Source organism: Staurois parvus, unplaced genomic scaffold (assembly GCF_062004578.1).
Source record: "Staurois parvus isolate SC_StPar_1 unplaced genomic scaffold, SC_StPar_1.0 ptg000591l, whole genome shotgun sequence".
In the NCBI taxonomy this organism is placed as follows: Eukaryota; Metazoa; Chordata; class Amphibia; order Anura; family Ranidae; genus Staurois; species Staurois parvus.
Window position 1 is genome coordinate 2,558,633 of NW_028318387.1, and position 6,547 is coordinate 2,565,179.

Sequence of the window (6,547 nt, forward strand, 5' to 3'; positions counted from 1 at the left end):
TGAAAGCCATATAGGAGATCGCTGCTTGTCACTGCCTCCACCGCCACACCTCCCACACACCCCTAGTCCCGGGCACTGCTTGCAGCCCCCACCTTATTTCCATTTTCGGGCGAGTGGTGATTTCGAGGGCTGCAGAAATGGTTGGCAACTCTCCTCTGTAGGGGTTCAGACCACTTTGACTTCTCCCCTTATCTACACCACTGGTGCAAGAGGCGGTGCGCATGCTGTGACGACTGCCCTGCTCAGTGGCGGATCTGTCATTGCGGGCTGGAGGTCTGGAAAGGGAGCGCTGGTGGGACCGTTCTCAGACTGCGGTCTGCCATTTAGTGACCGCTGCTAAATAAAAATAAATAAAATTATATATATATATATTTTTTTTTTTATTATTATTTTTATTTATTTGAGGGTTCCATGTCATTTTCGAGCAATAAATGTAAACAAAAAGTGTCAGAAATGTCTGGGTCTTCACGTGGTTAATTAGTCTAGTGACCAAGAGGTTTATTCTAGTCCTTCTGACAGAGATAATTAATAAATGGAACTATGGCCCCCAGAGGTGATAACATGAAAACTTTATTAGAATTTTAAACACGCTCCAAAACAACATGGATCTTCAGACAGGGTAAAGAAACACAGAAATCTATACATATATACAATATACATAACACACGGGTTATTTTGCTTGAGCACAGAGTGCGGCAAAGGATTTGCGCAGGTTGGCGAGCAATGCTGAGAAGTTCTTGGTCTCCCGGATTTTCTTCTCGTACTCTGCGATACACTCCAATGGCGGATCACAGCCTTCAACTGCCAAGAGAGAAGAGCCATGACAAGTCGACAGCACACCATATTAATTATATTACCTTATTCAAAGTGTATAAAACCATCCACCCATACCAGCCATGCGGGAGGAACATTGGAGGAAAACGGGAGGAACATTGGAGGAAAACTGGAAGAAAATTGAAAGGGTTGCTCTGTGCAAGACATCCACTTTCACCCATGATGGACAAATAAAATATGGGCAGCATGGTTAGCACTTCCGCCTGGCAGTACTAGGGTCATTGGTTCGAATCCCAACCACGGCACCACCGGTCTGGAGTTTGCATGTTCTCCCTGTGCTGGGTTTCCTCCAGGTGCTCTGGTTTCCTCCAACATTCCAAAGACATGCTGGTAGGTTATTGGCTCCTGTCTAAATTGGCCCTAGTATGTGTATGTATGAATGTGAGTTAGGGGCCTTAGACTGTACGCCCCTTGAGGGTTAGGGACCTTGGACTGTACGCCCCTTGAGGGGTAGGGACCTTGGACTGTACGCCCCTGGAGGGTTAGGGACCTTGGACTGTACGCCCCTGGAGGGTTAGGGACCTTGGACTGTACGCCCCTGGAGGGTTAGGGACCTTGGACTGTACGCCCCTGGAGGGTTAGGGACCTTGGACTGTACGCCCCTGGAGGGTTAGGGACCTTGGATTGTACGCCCCTTGAGGGTTAGGGACCTTGGATTGTACACCCCTTGAGGGTTAGGGACTGATGTGAATGTACGATATATATGTAAATTGATGGTGCTATACAAGTACAGTAATACCTCGGTTTAAGAATTTAATTCGTTCTGCAGGACTTTTATTATAGCGAAAAATTCTTAAACCGAAACGCCGTTTCCCATAGGAATGCATTGAAAACCAATTAATCTGTTCCGGAGATCAGAAAAAAAAGTAAACACTAATAAATACTGCATGAGTTATTTTATCAAGTCATGCAGCATTTTAGTAGTGACAACCATGTGTTAATATTTCACTGTCAGCGGGGTTCCCCACTGACAGCTGAATGTAAAAGAATTGCCGGCAATTAAACAAATTTAAAAAAACTGTGTGGGGTCCCCCTTCCCATCCATACCAAGCCCTTCGTGTCTGGTATGGATTTTGAGGGGAACTCCCACGCCAAAATTTAAAACAAAATGGCGTGGGGGGTCCTCCCCAAAATCCATACCAGACCCTTTTCAGAGCATGCAGCCTGGCAGGTCAGGAAGGGGGGGGTGCAAACAATGTTTCTTTTTAGTTTCTTAAAAGAAACAAAATTTTCGTTAACTTTGGGGAAAGTGACAGCTAATTCTGTGAGCTATAGTGAAGAAAAAAAAAAAAAAAAAAAAAAAAAAAAAAAAGAGCCAGCAAATGCATTTAAAAATCAGCACTGACATACACTTCAGTATGGCGAAAAAAATTCATACAAAATTTGGAAACCGAGGCATTATTTTCAGTGGATTTTCATTTGTAAACCGCAAATTACTTTAACCGAGGCGTTCTTAAACTGAGGTATTGCTGTAGCTGAAATAAATAAAATAAATCCTGGCAGACCAATATCGCATTGTTCCTGGATGCTGACTGCTTATTCCAATAGCGCTCACAGCAATTTTCTCAAAAGTACCCCAACTGATGTGCAGCCCAGGAGCTGGGTAATGCCAGTTTCAACCAGAGGCTCTACAGAGTAGTGTTTCCCTTTATGACAAACATCCTATAAATAAAATGCCCATTCGGCTCTGAGTTTCTACATGCATTAACCTGTTTTATATTGTAGGCCTGTAATTCTTAGGAATAACTCACTTAAATCTGTCCAAACAAGTCTAGTAAACATGAAATCATAAATTATAATATAATAAATAGTTATAAAAAGAATATAATAATAATAATACATTTCATTCAATAAATGTAATCAAACCAAAAACACTGAAATTTTGAAATATAGCGCCAAGTTTGCACATCGCTGAGCTCAGTCGCAGAATCGTTTTCAGTGTCTGATGAGGAATTTCCCCCACGAATCATTATCACTCAATTCTGCAAGTGGTTCTGATTTTACTATCGCAGTTCTCTAGCCGGTCTAACCCGCGTCTGACCTAAAGGGACGCTTTTTGGATGCCATGGACGTTTCTCAGTTTCCAAGGCAGAAAGAACAGTAAAAATGCAGGCAGGGCGCCGGACAAAGCACTCGGGACAAAATGTATGTGAAATGGTTTGATACAGGAATGGAATACTATCAGGTTACAATGTATTGTGTGTATGTCATGTTTTTTACTTTTTTGAATCTTCCGCCGGTTCCGCCCCCCTGCGTCGCAAAGCTCGCAGGGAAGGGAACCCAGAAGACGGATGCCGGCATTGGCCGGAGGACACAGCGGGAGGACATCGGGGGATCGCAGGACAAGGTAAGGGTCGGGGGAAATCGCGGGACAAGGTAAGGGTCGGGGGAAATCGCGGGACAAGGTAAGGGTCGGGGAAATCGCGGGACAAGGTAAGGGTCGGGGGAAATCGCGGGACAAGGTAAGGGTCGGGGGAAATCGCGGGACAAGGTAAGGGTCGGGGAAAATCGCGGGACAAGGTAAGGGTCGGGGGAAATCGCGGGACAAGGTAAGGGTCGGGGGAAATCGCGGGACAAGGTAAGGGTCGGGGGAAATCGCGGGACAAGGTAAGGGTCGGGGGAAATCGCGGGACAAGGTAAGGGTCGGGGGAAATCGCGGGACAAGGTAAGGGTCGGGGGAAATCGCGGGACAGGTAAGGGTCGGGGGAAATCGCGGGACAAGGTAAGGGTCGGGGGAAATCGCGGGACAAGGTAAGGGTCGGGGGAAATCGCGGGACAAGTAAGGGTCGGGGGAAATCGCAGGACAAGGTAAGGGTCGGGGGAAATCGCAGGACAAGGTAAGGGTCGGGGGAAATCGCAGGACAAGGTAAGGGTCGGGGGAAATCGCAGGAACAAAGGGTAAGGGTCGGGGGAAATCGCAGGACAAGGTAAGGGTCGGGGGAAAATCGCAGGACAAGGTAAGGGTCGGGGAAATCGCAGGACAAGGTAAGGGTCGGGGGAAATCGCAGGACAAGGTAAGGGGTCGGGGGAAATCGCAGGACAAGGTAAGGGTCGGGGGAAATCGCAGGACAAGGTAAGGGTCGGGGGGAAATCGCAGGACAAGGTAAGGGTCGGGGGAAATCGCAGGACAAGGTAAGGGTCGGGGGAAATCGCAGGACAAGGTAAGGGTCGGGGGAAATCGCAGGACAAGGTAAGGGTCGGGGATGGCAGGACAAGGTAAGGGTCGGGGGATGGCAGGACAAGGTAAGGGTCGGGGGGATGGCAGGACAAGGTAAGGGTCGGGGGATGGCAGGACAAGGTAAGGATCGGGGATGGCAGGACAAGGTAAGGATCGGGGGATGGCAGGACAAGGTAAGGATCGGGGGATGGCAGGACAAGGTAAGGATCGGGGGATGGCAGGACAAGGTAAGGATCGGGGGATGGCAGGAACAAGGACTACAGTGTAATCCTGTGGTGTGGCTCGGGGTTACTGCTTTTGGTACCGAAAATGAACCCCGAGCCACACTCAGGATTACAGACAGGGAGGTTAAAATGGATATCAAGCGTTAAATATTTTTCGAAACATTTCATCTGCAGATATGAACACACTGCATGCTGCTCCTCTCTCTTTCACAGCTGACCAGTTTTGGCCAGTCCCAGGATCACTGCTCCCACTTTGCTGTTTTGGGGTCTCCCCTTTGCCTTGCAGGGTCATATGGAGCACCGCCAGTGTCATTGAGGATGCTGCCTGCCCGACACGCACAGACAGCCCCAGACGGCAACACACTGAAAGCACACCTCTGCTTGGGATTCATTTCCCTTCAAGGAGCAGAGGCACATCTTGTGTGCATCCACATCAGCAAAGTATTATAAATGAAGGATCACGATGATGCCAAGAATGATGGGCCACGTAGTCCAAACAGTGCCACCAAGTAACTAGCCGCGAGCTTAGGAGTGAACTATAAAATCGTGATTCTTGCGAGCTACTATGGTGTATTGTATGCATAAAAAATTATATATTAAATATAATTTCAATCTATATAACCAAAATCACCTCTTAAATTTAGTGCTATATACTAAATTATATAAAGTATATATATGTGAAAAGTTGAATGAGTGGATCGCCTACACCATACACACTTATATTAATGTGTTACTATAATCCAAACAAATAAATGTGCCGCGCTCCACTATATTAAAATTGTGAAAAAAAACTCAAGAAAATGTTGATCATTTCCCCCTGACGAAGCCACGTGACCCGGTGGCGTAACGCGTAGGGGAGGGGCTCTGACGTCACAACGCTTAAAGAATTGGCACAGCAAGTATGAGGAGTGCGGCAAACATATAAGCGGGTTCTATATCAATGCAAAACAAGGCATTTTTTTCTATTTGTATTATGTGAGTGCATTATTTAAGCAGAATAAATACTTTAAGGAAGATAAGGCACTATATTATACTCTTTTATTACATGGATAGAAAAATGAAAAAAGGAGTGAGGAGACCCACTGAAGGAGAGTGGGATAAGTTCATCCATCCATCCAACTCCAGGAAAACAGATGTCTGGGAAACAATAAGACCCCCTGCTGGAAAAAAGGGAAACACTCTATCTATCCATCTATCTGGGACAGGGATATATTGATATATCCACTCATCTTTAAGTCCATTTAAAAAGGGACACAAGCTGTTTTGACCTCACTTAACGGTTTGGTCATATAAATCAGGTGAGCGCACACAGGTGAAGGCGCACATGAGATGAAGTTTTTTGTGTGGACTTTTTCATATAAAAATTATATTTTATATGTATGTATGTATGTATGTATGTATGTATGTATGTATGTATATATATATATATTTTTTTTTTTTTTTTTTTTTTCTATAACCCTCACTAGTGGAAGTTATCACAATTATTCACGGAGCGATTGTGGGAACGTATTTGCAGCAGAATAGCACATCAATAGTGTGGACGTATATAGGCCATTTAAAATGTATTATTAGGTTGCAAAATATATTGTATAAGTATACACATTTTTTTGAGTTTTTTCACAATTTTATTTTAGTGAGCGCGGCACATTTATTTGTTTTTGAGCTTAGGAGTTAACGTTTCCCAACCAGAAATTTGGGGAAGTGACGCCAAGAAAGGCAGGAGAATGTAAGACAAAAATTTAAAGTTTTTCAGGATTTCAGAGGAAGTTGTAATTTATTGTAATGTGCCAATTTGGTTTTTAAAAACGGCAAGAATTTAGTACTACTTTGACTCAACTTTAGACAGTCACAACAACAGGTGTTTTACCCCCCACCCCCACCAGTGATTTCAAAGCCCCCATCAGTTTTGTGGTTGCGAAAAGCACACGTGTACATTTCCATTTTGACAACATGCATTAACAAATCATAAAGATCTAAACAGACACCACTGAAGAGAATGGTTTTACCATGTGATGTGTTATACAGAACAGGTGTGAATGGGGCCTATGACTCTGGAAGAGTGCCGTCTCACATGTGCTAGCATCCTAGGGGAAAAGTTTGGGAGAACAAAACACATGACTTACGCTTATACTCTCCATTCTCGTTGAAGTAAATGATGCAGGAGAATGGCTCCTCCAGGTCTTTAGGGTTAATACAGCGGAAGACAAATTGCAGCTTGTCACCTGGAAAGAAGAATGGCACTGTAAGGGCAAACATATAACAAAATCATGCAGGAAAAAGAGAGAGGGGAAGAGGGGGGGGGGGAGAGAGA

The 6,547-nt window shown here is 45.0% G+C and overlaps 1 long non-coding RNA gene across 1 annotated transcript; it reads right to left on the reverse strand.

Annotated features, from left to right (window-relative positions):
- Positions 1-554: 554 nt before the first annotated feature.
- Positions 555-6,484, reverse strand: LOC149449976 (uncharacterized). The gene is made up of 2 exons (XR_016315336.1): positions 6,360-6,484; positions 555-801 (listed from the first exon to the last, which is right to left on the reverse strand). It is a non-coding gene; the product is annotated as an uncharacterized LOC149449976 (long non-coding RNA).
- Positions 6,485-6,547: the final 63 nt, after the last annotated feature.